At 44.4% G+C, this 16,854-nt stretch overlaps 2 pseudogenes; one reads left to right on the forward strand and one right to left on the reverse strand.

Annotated features, from left to right (window-relative positions):
• Positions 1-2,515: 2,515 nt before the first annotated feature.
• Positions 2,516-3,471, forward strand: LOC144250507 (olfactory receptor 2B11-like; annotated as a pseudogene).
• Positions 3,472-15,683: 12,212 nt separating this feature from the next.
• On the reverse strand, positions 15,684-16,596 carry LOC144254737 (olfactory receptor 14C36-like; annotated as a pseudogene).
• Between the last annotated feature and the right edge of the window lie 258 nt (positions 16,597-16,854).

The raw sequence follows: 16,854 nt of genomic DNA on the forward strand, positions 1-16,854 counted from the left end.
CAGGTAGGGTGTGTGTGTGTGTGTGGTGTGTGTGCCTCCCCACACCTCCTTTGTTAAAGTAATGCCAACCAAAAGCACAGGTACATCATCCCAGCCAGTTAGAATGGCTACAATCAAAAAGGGAAGAAGTTCCTGCTGGGGAGGAATTAGAGAAGAACCACCTCCCACCCTGTTGGTGGGGCATAAATTTGTGTGGCCACAGTGAGGAACAGCCAGGTCCCTCAAAGAACTGAAAGAGATCTGCCTTGGTCCAGCACAGCCCTGAGTGTGTGCCCAAAGGCAAAGGCTCTTATGCAGGGGGTATCCGCACATCTGTCCTGTTCACTGTGCACAACTCCCAACAGCCAGGAGCCCAGGTGTCCATGGCGAGGAATGAAGGAAACGCAAGAAGGTGTCCTTCAGCCACAAAGAATGAAATCCTGTTCAACCATGTACAGCCAGAGCAGTGAGAAGTTGTGCTCCATTTGTGTACAATGTGTCAAATGCATGCAACTGTCAGGAATAACTAATTAGAACAAATTTTAAAGTTTTAAAAAGAAGAAAAAAAAACATCAAATTCCTGTTCATAGCAAAGTGGGTGTAACTGGAGGGTGCTGTTAGGTGAAACCAGTCAGGCACAGAAGACTAACAATGTCCTCTCCCTGAGGCTGAAGAGTGGGCCTGAACAGAACACCCATTAGGAGGGGTGGGGAAGGAAGTAGGGAGTGTGGGAAAAGGGCGCTGGATGTCACCCGTGCGCCTCTGCAAGCATGGTACCCTCATCAGTGCTAATAAACACATGAAAATCCCCTCCTGGTTTGGGTGGCCCCCAACAGATACTGAGAGAGGGGCTGCCCCTGGCCAGAGCTGCCCAACCAGGGAGGACCCAGCAGGCCCATGCCCCACCCAGGGGAACACAGAGGCCCATTTGAGGCTCGGCTTCTCTCTCTGAGCTAGAAATTGCAGCACTGGAGCAGGCTGAGGAGGAAATGTGGAGTGCAGGGGAAGCCATTCTGATTCGCTCCAGCACAGCTTCCAAGGATGGAAGGAAAGAGGCACCTTGGAGCTCCAAGTGAGAAACAGAGAACAAGGCCTCTTGGAAGGAGATCAGTCCTGGGGAAGCACCTGCCCTGGACTGGCCAGGCACTGGCCCTGCAGTGGCCTGGTGCACAGACACAGCAGGCAGCAAACACAGCAGCCACAGCAGGAGGTCAGACCCAGGAGGGCAAAGCAGGGACTGGGCAAGGAGGGCAACACTGAGAAGGGGAAGCTCTAACTGTGGACAGAAGACCAGGGGAAAGGTAGAAATGCAGCCAGTCGAGACTTCTCAGATTTTCTTTATTGTACCGTTTTGACAAGAGACTTTACATAGAGAACTGAACCCAACACAGAGGTCGTTTTCTTCCCCAGTGTCTTGATTTCTCCTGTGAGCATGCTGGGGATAGAACTGGGGGCTCACAGAGACTAAGCCCTTGTGCTAACAGTGAGCTGTACCCCTTTACTCCCCCAAGTTTTTACCCTGTCCATGGTGACTTCAGAAAAGCCACTCTCCCGTCATAGAAATGTCATACGCTAGCTTTCTTTTCCATAATTGAAAATTAATCCTCCCTAAATTACCTACATAGAGGGTTTGACTTCTTTCCACTCTCAGCATGGAGCAATAGCAAGCCCATCATGAACTTGAAGGCACAGTGCTTGGGAGAGGATAGGAGTTGGGGACCAAAGGCCATGAGTGGGAGCCCATGCATAGCACAGGGCAGCCCAGGTACCCCCAAACAGCAAGGTCATCCAGAAGCCTCACTGCTTCCTTCCTGAGAGAGAACAGTAGACTGGCAAAGAAGTCACATGTGGACTGTGAGCTTGGAGGCAGGCTGATCTTTCACTGAACACCTCCAGAGCTGGTCTTCACAGGTTGCTCAACACTCTGTGCTTGGGGGCCTCTCAGGGGTCATGACAAACCTGGAGCTGAAGTGACAGGTCTCGACTGCTCCACTCCAGGTACGCATGCAGTCTGGTACTGCCAAAACGAGTGAGCTATGCGGAGGGGAGAGTGCTGTGCCCCACAGCGGCATGGGTACCTCCTGTAGCCAGAGTTGAGCCCCCAGAGCCCCCAGCTGCTTATGAAGCCCGTCTTGTTTATCACCTTCCTCCTGTCTCCCACCACCACCTCCAAAGACAAAGTGATAAAGCCTGAGAGTGGACAATTCCCCTGAGTGTGTCTGCAAAGAACTGAAGCAGTCCAACTCAAATAAACCTGTCATGTGTGCGTTCACTCACCCCAGTCCCTTGTCCACCTGAAGCTCTACTCCCCATCTTAGCAGATGCAGACACTGATGTTGGAAACATGCGGAGGCATGGGCAAGGTCACAGAGAAGGAGTGGAAGTGAAGACACAGGTGCAGTTGTCTGACTCCCCCAGTCGCAGTGTCTGCAGAGGTCAGAAAGGTCAGACAGGTGTACTAAGATCATTGCCTTCTGACAGGACTCATTCATTCCCACTCTCTTGACTCATCACAGGTGCCACAAGATGCCTCACCATGAGAAGTGACAACCAGAGCTTCCTGTGGGATCCTCCGAAGGACTTCATCCTTCTGGGCGTCTCTGACAGACCATGGCTAGAACTTCCTCTCTTCGTGGTCCTCCTGGTATCCTACATTCTGGCCATGCTGGGAAACATTTCCATCATCCTGGTGTCTCGGCTGGATGCCCAGTTGCAGAGCCCCATGTACATCTTCCTCAGCCACCTGTCCTTCCTGGACCTGTGCTACACGACCACCACGGTCCCCCAGATACTGGCCAACATGGGCAGCTCCAGGAAGACCACCAGCTACGGTGGCTGCACCGTGCAGTATGCCATTTTCCACTGGCTGGGGTGCACCGAGTGCATTGTCCTGGCTGCCATGGCCCTGGACCGTTACGTGGCCATCTGTGAGCCCCTGCGGTATGCCATTATCATGCACCGCCCTCTCTGCCAGCAGCTTGTGGCTGTGGCCTGGCTCAGTGGCTTTGGCAACTCCCTCGTTCAAGTGGTCCTGACAGTTCAGCTGCCCTTCTGCGGGCAGCAGGTGCTGAACAACTTCTTCTGTGAGGTGCCAGCTATGATCAAGCTGTCGTGTGCGGACACGGCTGTAAATGACACCACACTGGCCATTCTGGTGGCCTTCTTTGTGCTGGTCCCCCTGGCTCTCATCCTCCTCTCCTATGGCTTCATTGCCCGGGCTGTGCTCAGGATCCAGTCCTCCAAGGGACGGCACAAGGCCTTTGGGACCTGTTCCTCCCACCTGGTGGTGGTCTCCCTCTTCTACCTGCCTTCCATCTACATATATCTACAGCCCCCTCCAGCTATTCCCAAGAGCAGGGCAAGTTCATCTCCCTCTTCTACTCCATAATCACACCCACCCTCAATCCCTTCATCTACACCCTGAGGAATAAGGACGTGAAGGGAGCTCTCAGGAGACTCCTGGCCAGGGCCTGGAGGCCCTGCAGAAGATAAAGATCCATGACATGGCCATCTCCATCACCTGGACAGCAGCAGGCATTAGTCACGTGCAGAGTGACTTCCCACAAGGGACTGAAAATGCACAGTGGGTAGGTACTGTGAGATCCACAGCCTCAACATCCCCACCGCAAGAGGACACATCACCCTGTGATGAAGTCACTGACAAGTGGGTAACTCCAGGGATTTTTGGGAAAGGTTTCAGTAAGCTGGTGTGAAATAAATATTTGTTGGATGATTTAATTTCGAACTTCCCTATTCTTGCCCCTTTTCCTCTTTCTCCATTTCTATTTCTCTTCTGTTTGTCCCCTATTAAGCTTCCTTCCTTCCCCATTACTCCTAAGCATATATAATATGCTTTTGGGAAAGGTTTCAGTAAGCTGGTGTGAAATAAATATTTGTTGGATGATTTAATTTCGAACTTCCCGATTCTTGCCCCTTTTCCTCTTTCTCCATTTCTATTTCTCTTCTGTTTGTTCCCTTTTAAGCTTCCTTCCTTTCCCATTACTCCTAAGCATATATAATACAGTGTGAAACTATCTTATTTGCTTATAATAAATGCAGGGTCTTCATAGATTTGATCATGAATTTCACATAGATTTTTCAAAATATTATAAGAATGAAGAGGAGTGCTTTCTTCCTGTGAACATAGATAATTTTTTTCCATAGCTCACATTTCCTTCTTTACAAAGTTTTCCCACCATTGATTGGAAACTAGTGACACCAAATCCACCAGGGACATGTAAGACTCCACATCATGTTCCATGGACAGAGAAAATACGCCATACCTTACAAAAGGATGTATTCTATCTGATAATGCAAGTTCTACATACCAATGACGGTTAGAACAATAAAATTTTAATCAAAATTTCAAAGTAAGCTACCCAAATTGAACCAAGAGGACATAGAAAACCTAAACCAACCAATAGCAATTCGATTGAATCAGTAATAAAAATCCTTTCAACAAAGAGAAGCCCAGGATTGTCAGTTGAATTCTACCAGATCCTTACCTTAAAAAGAACTCATGTTAATGCTCTTCAAATTATTCTACCATATAAAGAGGGGGTGTTATGGTTAGGATGTATTGTGTCCCCCAAAACCTCCTCTCTTAGGGCAAGAAGGTTTCCAGGTGAAATGATTAGATTATGAGAGTGGCAACCTAATCAGAGGCTAAAACCATTGAAAGGGCTGACACTTTGGAAGGATTGGGAGGGGGTGTTGGGGGGGGTGTGGCCATGGGGTGATGTGCCCCTGGGGTGCTGGTCATGGCCATGGGTATTGCGTTGCTGGGTCTCCCTGGGTCTCCCTGGGTCTCCTGGCTCTCCCTCTCCCTGCTTGCTGGTCGCCCTGGCTGGGCAGCTTCCCTGCACCACACTCTTCCCCCATGATGCTCCCTCACCTCAGAGCAAGGAGCCACGGACCTTGACTGGCCTTCTGAGACCCTGAGCCCACACAATCTCCTCTGCCTCCAGGCTGGTCTTGCGTAGTGTTTGGGTGACAACAGAGAGGAGCTGATTGGCACGGGGGGAGGCACCCAGACTCAGCCTAACCAAAACCTGAGGAGCACATGTAAAGGAAAGAAGACCACAAACTAATGACCTTGATCAACGCAGATGAAAAACTCCTGAACGAAATGTAGTATTTTCCTGAAACATGACCTCAGGAAGCGAAAGATCATGAACCTGCACAGGAAGGGACTCTAGCCAAGGGACTCTATCCAAGGCAGCGCCTATTCCGCGCTCACCAGCACGCATGCGCACCCACGGCCCTGCAATGTGGCTCCTGCAGACCTTTCTGCGCATACTCAGAACTCAGTGCCTGGTTCCTCCATCCTTCTGCAGCGCCCTGGAGTCTGTGTGGGGTGTTTAAAACCCTGATCTAAGGGACAGCCTGTGCCTAGTAGACAATAATAGGCAGAGAAACAAGCAGCCATCACTGTCAGTGAAAGGAGGCCAGAAGGCTTTCTCTACGTGAGCAATGTGCAACCCAAATTTAAAGTTGAAAACCACCATTTACACAGGCTTAAGTTTTAAATGTGGTAAAATGTGTGCAAAAGTATATCCTGAAAGCTTGTGAAACCATGTAGAAGTAAAAACGAAATCTTAACTAAACGGAGAGCTATTCTTTTCTTAAAAAAAAATAAGTTCAAGGTAGAAGTATAGCTAGCTTTCCTAGAAGGCCTGGGGTCCAGGCGAGCAGCCCAATGCACTAAGCTCACCACCTGGCTGGGCCCTCCTAACCCCGCAGGAGGGCTACACTGTCAAGATGTGCCAGCAGCTAGCAAGAGCAGGCAGAAACTGGATGTCTGCCTGATCCCTCCTGCAGAGAAGGAGCCTCCAGGACAGAATTCCAAGTTGGCAGTTTCTTTCTTCATGTTATAGATTCATTTACACTTAATTTGGTTTTTTTTTTCCTCCTGTCTTGTATTTGTTAGACATTAATATAGCCAAACCTAGAAAATAACAATGAACGTCTAAAACTTAAGAAAGAAGGAAAAATCGTGATGAGCTTTCTGACACTAAAGGCAAAAATAAAATATAAGTCCACAAGGCTGTAGGATTTGATGTTAAAATACAAGGAAAAGATGAATAACTATTGCAGGTATCAGGACCACAAAGAATTTTTTTCCAATGGACTGCCACAGAGTCACTGGATAATAAATACCTCAGAGCCCCTTATAATTACCTTTTGGAGCATCCAGACTGGCATAGAGGAGCATTTTAGTAAATGCATGGGTGCAAGTCACAATTCCACAGGAGGCAGCCTGTAATGCAGCACTCTAAGGAGGTGACCTTGTTCTGGGAAACATCTGAGATTCCTAAGAACTGCACTTCTCAAAACAGATGTGCTAGTTTAAAAACTGCTCTAGGCCTGGCACAGTGGCTCATGCCTATAATACCAGCAGCTGGAGAGGCTGAAGCAGGAAGATCATGAGTTCAAAATCACCCTCAGCTACTTAGTGAGGTCCTGAGACACTTAGTGAAGTCTTGTCTCAAGATAAAACAGAGAGGGGGGATCCAACATGGCGGCCGGCGAGGAAGCAGCGATTCCAACGTCTCCACTTTAACGGGATAAGAAAGACCCACCTGAACAGATGCAGCCTACCTATGGAGGAACTTCTAGCATAATTCCCTTAAGAGGAGAGCAGCCATGAACTGGTAGGTTTATTGAAAGTGACAGTTCGTCCCAGAGAAGTGGATCTTGGACAGCCTCTCGGGCACAGAGGTATAGTCCCCCAGCCATCAGCTGCTCGGCAAGTGGCTCCCCCGGGAGGCCTAGAGCTCGCTCTGGGAGCAGCAGCCTCACCTGCCCGGTTCCTAATCACGCGGCCACAGTTAACCGGCTCCACAGGTGGCCCAGCGGCGGGTGCAGAAGTCGAGTCCTGAGGCCAGCGGCCACATTTGCAAGCGGCTGACACCCGAGGGGTTTGGCCCGCCCCGCCAGAAACGGCAGTCAGCCTCCGCCATCAGGGCTCCCCTGGGAGGCCTAGAGCTCGCTCTGGGAGCAGCCACTTCACCCGCCCGGGTCCTAACCACGTGGCCACAGCTACCTGGCTCCACAGGTGGCCCCACGGCGGGTGCAGAAGTAGAGTCCTGAGGCCAGCGGCCACATTTGCAAGCGGCTGAGACCCGAGCGGTTTGGCCCGCCCCGCCAGAAACGGCAGTCAGCCTCCGCCATCAGGGCTTCCCTGGGAGGCACAGAGCTCGCTCTGGGAGCAGCAGCCTCACCCGCCCGGCTCCTAAACACGCGGCCGGTTCCTAACCACGCGACCACAGCTACCTGGCTCCACGGGTGGCCCCGCAGTGGGTGCAGAAGTCGAGTCCTGAAACCAGCGGCCTCTTTTGCAAGCGGCTGACACCCGAGCGGTTTAGCCTGCCCCGCCCGAACCGGCAGTCAGCCTCCGCCATCAGGGCTCCCCTGGGAGGCCTAGAGCTCGCTCTGGGAGCAGCCACCTCACCTGCCCGGGTCCTAACCACGTGGCCACAGCTACCTGGCTCCACAGGTGGCCCCACGGAGGGTGCAGAAGTCGAGTCCTGAGGCCAGCGGCCACTTTTGCAAGCGGCTGACACCCGAGGGGTTTGGCCCGCCCCACCCGAACCGGTAGTCAGCCTCCGCCATCAGGGCTCCCCTGGGAGGCACAACCTCATTTGGAGTAGGGGCTGTGCAGAGCTGCCATCTGAGCAAGCAGGGCAGGCAGACTTGCGGCCCACTGGAAAGACAGGCCAGGTAGCTTGCCAGCGTGGTGGACACGCAACACCGAGGCAGTCGCGTCACACTGGTTGGAGTGGGGGTGGAGCAGGGTCGCCGCCCGGGTCCGCAGGGGGCTCAGCGACCCGTTGGAGAGGTAGTCAGGTACCCCCATTGGGAGTGGGGGCTGTGCAGAACTGCGACCTACCGGCCTAGAGGCCTGCCAGCGCGGTAGACAAGTCACACCAATTGGTGTGGGGACCCAGCAGAACCGCCACCCACATCCAGACCAGGACCAACGACCCCAGGGCGTGGTAGTTACGTCACCACAATTGAAGTGGGGGCAGAGCAGAGTCGCCACCCGTGCCCGCAGGGGGGTCAGACCTGCGACCGATTAGCGGGGTAGACAGATCACCCTAATTAGAGGAGGAGCAGAGCCACTACCGGCCCTGCAAGGGAGACTTCCCAACTATACAAGAGCAATATAGATAAATAGGGGGTAAAAATCAAAAACACAACAGTTGCACTAAGCAGAAAGAAACGTGAACAGTATGAAAAGAAAAGGAAAGAAAGGACCACAAGCAATGCAGGTCAACTCAACTTTAGAAGAGGTAATAGCTGCAACAGATGGAATGTCAGATAAACAGTTGAGGATATATATGCTTCAGATGATCTGGAGTCTCAAGGAAGACATGAGACAGCAAAATCAGACAATGAAAGATCACATCGACAAACAAATCCAGGAAGTAAAAGATCAATTTCACAGGGAGATAGAGGTAATAAAAAACAAACAAATAGAAATCCTAGAAATGCAGGAAACAGTAAACCAACTTAAAAACTCAGTTGAGAATACTACCAGCAGAGTAGATCACTTAGAAGAGAGAACATCAGACAATGAAGACAAAGTATTTCAACTGGAAAAGAACATAGACAGCTCAGCAAGACTGCTAAGAAACCATGAGCAGAACATCCAAGAATTATGGGACAATATCAAAAGACCAAATTTAAGAGTCATTGGGATACAGGAAGGCACAGAGCTCCATACCAAAGGAATAAACAGTCTATTCAGTGAAATAATACAAGAAAACTTCCCAGACTTGAAGAATGAGACAGAATCCCAAATCCTAGAAGCCTACAGGACGCCGAATGTGCAAAATCATAAGAGATCCACACCTAGACACATTATAATGAAGATGTCCAACATACAGAATAAGGAGAGAATTTTAAAAGCTGCAAGAGAAAGAAAGCAGATTACATTTAGGGGTAAACCAATCAGGATAACAGCTGATCTCTCAACACAGACTCTGAAAGCTAGAAGATCCTGGAATAACATATTTCAAACACTGAAAGAAAATGGGTTCCAACCAAGAATCGTGTATCCGGTGAAATTAAGCTTCAGGATAGAAGATGAAATTAAAACCTTCCACGATAAACAAAAGTTAAAAGAATTCGCAGCTAGAAAACCATCTCTTCAAAAAATCCTTGGCAAAACATTACAGGAAGAGGAAATGGAAAATAACATTGAAAACCAACTATGGGAGGTAGGACAGTAAAGGGGGGAAAGTAGTCAAAGAGGATAACAAATCAGGTTTAGTAACATTAGTAAAAAAATATGGCTAGAAGAACAAACCATATCTCAATAATAACCCTAAATGTTAATGGCTTAAACTCACCAATTAAGAGACACAGGCTAGTAGAATGGATCACAAAACAAGACCCAACAATATGCTGCCTACAGGAGACCCATCTGATAGGAAAAGATATTCATAGACTGAAGGTGAAAGGTTGGGAAAAATCATACCACTCATATGGACTGAGGAAACAAGCAGGAGTGTCCATACTCATATCTAATAAAATAGATTTCAAGCCAAAGTTAATCAAAAGGGATAAAGAAGGACACTTCATACTGCTCAAGGGAACCATACACCAACAAGACATAACAATAATAAATATATATGCCCCAAATAATGGTGCAGCTGTGTTCATCAAGCAAACTCTTCTCAAGTTCAAGAGTCTAATAGACCACCATACAATAATCATGGGAGACTTCAACTCACCTCTCTCACCACTCGACAGATCTACCAAACAAAAGTTAAATAAGGAAACTATAGAACTCAACAACACAATTAACAACCTAGACTTAATTGACATATATAGACTATACCACCCAACATCAAGTAGTTACACTTTTTTCTCAGCAGCACATGGAACCTTCTCAAAAATAGACCATATATTATGTCACAGGGCAACTCTTATACAATATAAAGGGGTAGAGATAATACCATGCATCTTATCTGATCATAATGGAATGAAACTGAAAATCAATGATAAAAGAAGGAAGGAAAAATCAAGCATCACTTGGAGAATGAACAATAGGTTGCTGAATGATCAATGGGTTTTAGAAGACATCAAGGAGGAAATTAAAAACTTCCTAGAGTTAAATGAAAACACAGACACAACATATCGGAATCTATGGGACACATTGAAAGCAGTTCTAAGAGGAAAATTCATTGCTTGGAGTTCATTCCTCAAAAAAAGAAAAAACCAACAAATAAATGATCTCATACTTCATCTCAAAATCCTAGAAAAAGAAGAGCAAAACAACAGCAAAAGAAGTAGAAGGCAAGAAATTATTAAAATCAGAGCTGAAATTAATGAAATTGAAACAAAAGAAACAATTGAAAAAATTGACAAAACTAAAAGTTGGTTCTTTGAAAAAATAAATAAAATTGACAGACCCTTAGCCATGCTAACGAAGAGAAAAAGAGAGAGAACCCAAATTACTAGCATACGGGATGAAAAAGGCAATATCACAACAGACACTTCAGAAATACAGAAGATAATCAGAAATTATTTTGAATCCTTATACTCCAATAAAATAGAAGATAGTGAAGGCATAGATAAATTCCTTAAGTCTTATGATCTGCCCAGATTGAGTCAGGAGGATATAGACAACCTAAACAGACCAATAACAATAGAAGAAATAGAAGAAACCATCAAAAGATTACCAACTAAGAAAAGCCCAGGACCAGATGGGTATACAGCAGAGTTTTACAAAACCTTTAAAGAGGAACTAACACCAATACTTTTCAAGCTATTTCAGGAAATAGAAAAAGAGGGAGAACTTCCAAATTCATTGTACGAGGCCAACATCACCCTGATTCCGAAACCAGACAAAGACACTTCAAAGAAAGAAAACTACAGACCAATATCTCTAATGAACCTTGATGCAAAAATCCTTAATAAAATTCTGGCGAATCGGATTCAAATACATATCAAAAAAATTATACACCATGATCAAGTAGGATTCATCCCTGGGATGCAAGGCTGGTTCAATATACGGAAATCAATAAATGTTATTCACCAAATCAATAGACTTAAAAATAAGAACCATATGATCATCTCGATAGATGCAGAAAAAGCATTCGACAAAGTACAGCATCCCTTTATGTTCAAAACTCTAGAAAAATTAGGGATTACTGGATCATACCTCAACATTGTAAAAGCAATCTATGATAAGCCACAGGCCAGCATCATTCTGAATGGAGAAAAATTGAAGGCATTCCCTCTAAGATCTGGTACAAGACAGGGATGCCCTCTCTCACCACTTCTGTTCAACATAGTCCTCGAAACACTGGCCAGAGCAATTAGATAGATGAAAGAAATTAAAGGCATAAAAATAGGAAAAGAAGAACTTAAATTATCACTATTTGCAGATGATATGATTCTATACCTAGCAGACCCAAAAGGGTCCACAAAGAAGCTATTAGAGCTAATAAATGAATTCAGCAAAGTGGCAGGATATAAGATCAACACGCATAAATCAAAGGCATTCCTGTATATCAGCGACAAACACTCTGAAACGGAAATGAGGACAACTACTCCATTCACAATATCCCCCAAAAAAATAAAATACCTGGGAATCAACCTAACAAAATAGGTGAAAGATTTATACAATGAAAATTACAGATCCCTAAAGAAAGATATAGAAGAAGACCTTAGAAGATGGAAAAATATACCCTGCTCATGGATAGGCAGAACTAACATCATCAAAATGGCGATATTACCAAAAGTTCTCTATAAGTTCAATGCAATGCCAATCAAAATCCCAACAGCACTTCTTGTAGAAATAGATAAAAGAATCATGAAATTCATATGGAATAATAAAAGACCCAGAATAGCAAAAACAATACTAAGCAGGAAGTGTGAATCAGGCGGTATAGCGATACCAGACTTCAAACTATACTACAGAGCAATAGTAACAAAAACAGCATGGTACTGGTACCAAAACAGGCGAGTGGACCAATGGTACAGAATAGAGGACACAGTAACCAATCCACAAAACTACAACTATCTTATATTTGATAAAGGGGCTAAAAGCATGCAATGGAGGAAGGATAGCATCTTCAACAAATGGTGCTGGGAAAACTGGAAATCCATTTGCATCAAAATGAATCTGAATCCCTATCTCTCGCCATGCACAAAAGTTAACTCAAAATGGATCAAGGAGCTTGATATTAAATCAGAGACACGGCATCTGATAGAAGAAAAAGTTGGTTATGATCTACATACTGTGGGATCAGGCTCCAAATTCCTCAATAGGACACCCATAGTGCAAGAGTTAACAACTAGAATCAACAAATGGGACTTACTCAAACTAAAAAGTTTTTTCTCAGCAAAAGAAACAATAAGAGAGATAAACAGGGAGCCTACATCCTGGGAACAAATCTTCACTCCACACACTTCAGATAGAGCCCTAATAACCAGAATATATAAAGAACTCAAAAAATTAGACAATAAGATAACAAATAACCCAATCAATAAATGGGCAAAGGACCTGAACAGACACTTCTCAGAGGAGGACATACAATCAATCAATAAGTACATGAAAAAATGCTCACCATCGCTAGCAGTCAGAGAAATGCAAATCAAAACTACCCTAAGATACCATCTCACTCCAGTAAGACTGGCAGCCATTAGGAAGTCAAACAACAATAAGTGCTGGAGAGGATGCGGGGGAAAAGGGCACTCTTGTTCATTGCTGGTGGGACTGCAAATTGGTGCAGGCAATTTGGAAAGCAGTATGGAGATTTCTTGGAAAGCTGGGAATGGAACCACCATTTGACCCAGCTATTCCCCTTCTCGGTCTATTCCCTAAAGACCTAACAAGAGCATGCTACAGGGACACTGCTACATCGATGTTCATAGCAGCACAATTCACGATAGCAAGATTGTGGAATCAGCCTAGATGCCCTTCAGTAGATGAATGGATAAAAAAATGTGGCATTTATACACAATGGAGTATTACTCTGCATTAAAAAATGACAAAATCATAGAATTTGGAGGGAAATGGATGGCATTAGAGCAGATTATGCTAAGTGAAGCTAGTCAATCTTTAAAAAACAAATACCAAATGACTCCTTTGATATAAGGGGAGTAAACAAGGACAGGGTAGGGACGAAGAGCTTGAGAAGAAGATTTACATTAACAGGGGTGAGAGGTGGGAGGGAAAGGAAGTGAGAAGGGAAATCGCATGGAAATGGAAGGTGATCCTCAGGGTTATACAAAATGACATATAAGAGGAAAGGAGGGGTAAGACAAGATAATACAAATGGAAGAAATGATTTACAGTAGAAGGGGTAGAGAGAGAAAAGGGGAGGGGAGGGGAGGGGAGGGGAGGGGGGATAGTAGAGAATAAGACAGACAGCAGAATACATCAGACACTAGAAAGGCAATATGTCAATCAATGGAAGGGTAACTGATGTGATACAGCAATCTGTATATGGGGTAAAATTGGGAGTTCATAACCCACTTGAATCAAACTGTGAAATATGATGTATTAAGAACTATGTAATGTTTTGAACGACCAACAATAAAAAAAGAAAAAAATAATTAAAAAAAAATAAAATAAAAAAAAAATAAAAGTGAAAATCTTTTCATTAACATTGATTATTTTAAAAATCAACAATGTACACACAAATGTTTCATTCTGTTAAAATTAACATAACTAGGTTGAAATATGATGTGCAGATACTGAAATTGGAATTCATATTTCATGGCATGGTCCCTTTTCAGAACATTAGACTTAATTTGAGCAAAAAATAATATTTCATATTTTCATCTTCTTTAATGTATTCAATTTGGTAATCCCAGAGAATAACCACAGAAAATAGATTAAGACAATACCTTATTTTATGTGTGAAAGAAATATCTTAATAATTAGCTGCTGCTATTATCTATTTTTAACTGATGTTCTCCTTTTTTTGTCCCCAGGAAGTTATCTTCAGGGCTTTGAATAATTTGACATCAGATATAGGATTCCATATGGTCTTTGTACCAATATTTAGTTATTTGCATCTCCTCTGCAACCAGCTTTTTGGGTATAAAACATCTTAAAACACAAGTTAAAAATCTAATGACTTTCACCAAGATGGATGTCTCTCAATAGGACTAGTGTATGCTATTTACTTTTTTTCCAACTTTATATATTAAAGTTAAACTTAATTTGCTTGTCACCTCAATTCATGCAAGATTTTGAATGCCACTCATTAGGATTCATGGATATAGTTGGCGAGGAAATGCATGAAAAGTTGGAGGTTGCAGAATTCATCTGTGGTGCTCTTCAGGTCATTCTGCTCTATCAAGGATATTATAGCAGTGAGACCCAGTCCTCATGGACACAGTGGATGGAGCCTGTGTTTTGGTTGGATCATGTGATATCAGGTCAAGGCTTCCTGCTGATTATCTGGGTGCTCATTGATTCCTACTACAAGTATTCCCTTGTCTGCAACATTAAGAGACTCTGTTATTCATTAATCACCTATATTTAGACTTTTGTGTTTTCCTAGGTAATACATACATTTATATTTTTGTCCATTATTTTCTTATTAGTGAACTGGTAAAAAGAAAAACTGTTCTCAGAATTTGAAGTTTGATGCATTGCCTGCAATTTGTATGAACTCTTTTCTTCTTATTTTGTTATATTAAAATTTCTAGATACATTGACAGTGAGAATATGTGAGTTGTAATTAATAACTAGCAAAACACATACCAGTTGGGACACCAAAATATGAAAAGAGATAACCTGTGTGAGAGGATGAAAGCCTGCAAAAGGCATTAAAGGACAGGTGCAGATACAGGCTTACATTACATACTTACAGTTGACATAGGGGAGACACTTAGGTCAGATTATTATTGTCTGTCATTTCATTTTTATAAGACATGACAGATGTCTTAAATATTACATTAAGTTACATGAGGGAGACAACCATCTGAATGCTCACTTGCAACTTAGCCCCAGGGTTTGGTCCCCATCTCTGGGTCAATCATGGACATAAAAAAGACTGGCATCCAACATGGCCTAGGAAGGCAATGTGGCTTCCCCAGGGGATGGATTTGACTGTCAAGACACAGGGTTTGGTAACCATGGCCCTCTGTTTACTTCATGGACAAGAACTATCCTATTTTTCTATGTTCCAGAAGGAGAGAAATGTTGCTATGATTCCCTCTACACTTTGGGTTATAACTTCTTTAGGATTTGATTTTTGTGTATTTCCAATGTATTTAAATTGACACAATTGTGTACCAGAGATCTTCCAGATTTATTTCACACATCACTAAATGAGATCACAAAATATGATCAAATGATATCAGGTTGTTCTCATGATTAATTTGTAAGGTTTGCATCTGTGACTTTGATAGAAGAACTACAAAGTATTTGGTGAATCATAAACAGATATAATCTCAAATGATTATAGCACACAACTTGAATTATACTCATTAATTAAAGATGCATTTGCTAACATTATACATTTTATGAAGAATAAATAGAAATGATGGCAAAAAATTAAAACAAAAATTATTTTACAAGTTGAAGTACCCAGGACCCAATAAGGTGACATTAGAGTAAGCAGTATGACTTCTGAAGCCCAGCTATGAAGAGCATGATCTCTAATTAAGAACCTCAAACAGTGAAATAATAATAGTACTGAAAAGCATCTTTATCATTTCCCTGAGAACAACTATCTTCCCATTAATCTCCTCACAGCATCCTTTACCTGTTTGTTCCTGAGACTGTAGAGGAGAGGATTCAGGAAGGGAGGAACCATGGTGTAAAAGGCAGAGAGAACCATGTCCTCAAGTGTGTCAGAGGTTGCTGAGGACCTCAGGTACACACCTGTGATGGAACTGAGGAAGATGGACACCACAAGGATGTGAGGGGTGCAGGTGGAGAAGGCCTTCCCTGGGGCTCTGGTGGGAAATTTTAGCACAGCAGAAAATATGCGAAAATATGACACGACAATAAGAAGGAAGCAACCACCACAAATGACCACAGCAGAGACAAGAATAAGGACCTTGTTGCTGGTGGTGTCAGAGCAGGAGAGCCTCAGCAGAGAGGGGACATCACAGAAGAACTGATGGACCACATTTGACTGGCAGAAGGACAGCCGAAATGTGTTCCCTGTGTGCACACCTGCATAGAGCAGACCACTGAGCAATGAAGCCAGGGTCATGCGGACACAAAATTGAGGGTTCATGATGAGGGGGTACTGGAGGGGCTGGCAGATGGCCACATAGCGGTCCCAGGCCATGATGGTGAGAAACAGAAGTTCAACACTTGCACAAAAAATGACCAGGAAGATCTGGGTTGCACAACCAGCCACTGAAATGGCCCTGTTGCCAGTGAGAGTTGACACACGCATTGGGGACAGTGATGGAAATGAAGCACATGTCCAAGATGGACAGATTCCTGAGGAAGAAGTACATGGGTGTGTGCAGGTTCTGGTCAGCAGTGGTGACAGTGATGATGAGAAGGTTCCCTAACAAGGTACCCAAGTAGGTCATTGGGAATACTGTGAAATAAAGGAAACTCAGATCCCAGCCATCAGGAGAGCCCAGGAGGAGAAATTCAGTTACCATGGTGGAATTATCCATTCATTGAAAATTCAGGATGACTGGGACAATAAAGAGATAAAAGTGGAAAGAAAACAGAGTTAATGCAATTACTTTATATATTCATATGCACCATTTTTATTTGTATTTTGCAGTTGCTTTCCCTGGAGAGGAAAGTCACTCATGTTTTTCTCAAATGTTTACTCATTTCTGAGCAGAGTGCACCTCCACACCAGTTCAGGTGTGGAGGTCTGCAGCCCAGGGTCTGGGCGTGACGTGCAGGGCTTGTCCTCAGGTCCT

Source organism: Urocitellus parryii, chromosome 1 (genome assembly GCF_045843805.1).
Source record: "Urocitellus parryii isolate mUroPar1 chromosome 1, mUroPar1.hap1, whole genome shotgun sequence".
Classification (NCBI taxonomy): domain Eukaryota; kingdom Metazoa; phylum Chordata; class Mammalia; order Rodentia; family Sciuridae; genus Urocitellus; species Urocitellus parryii.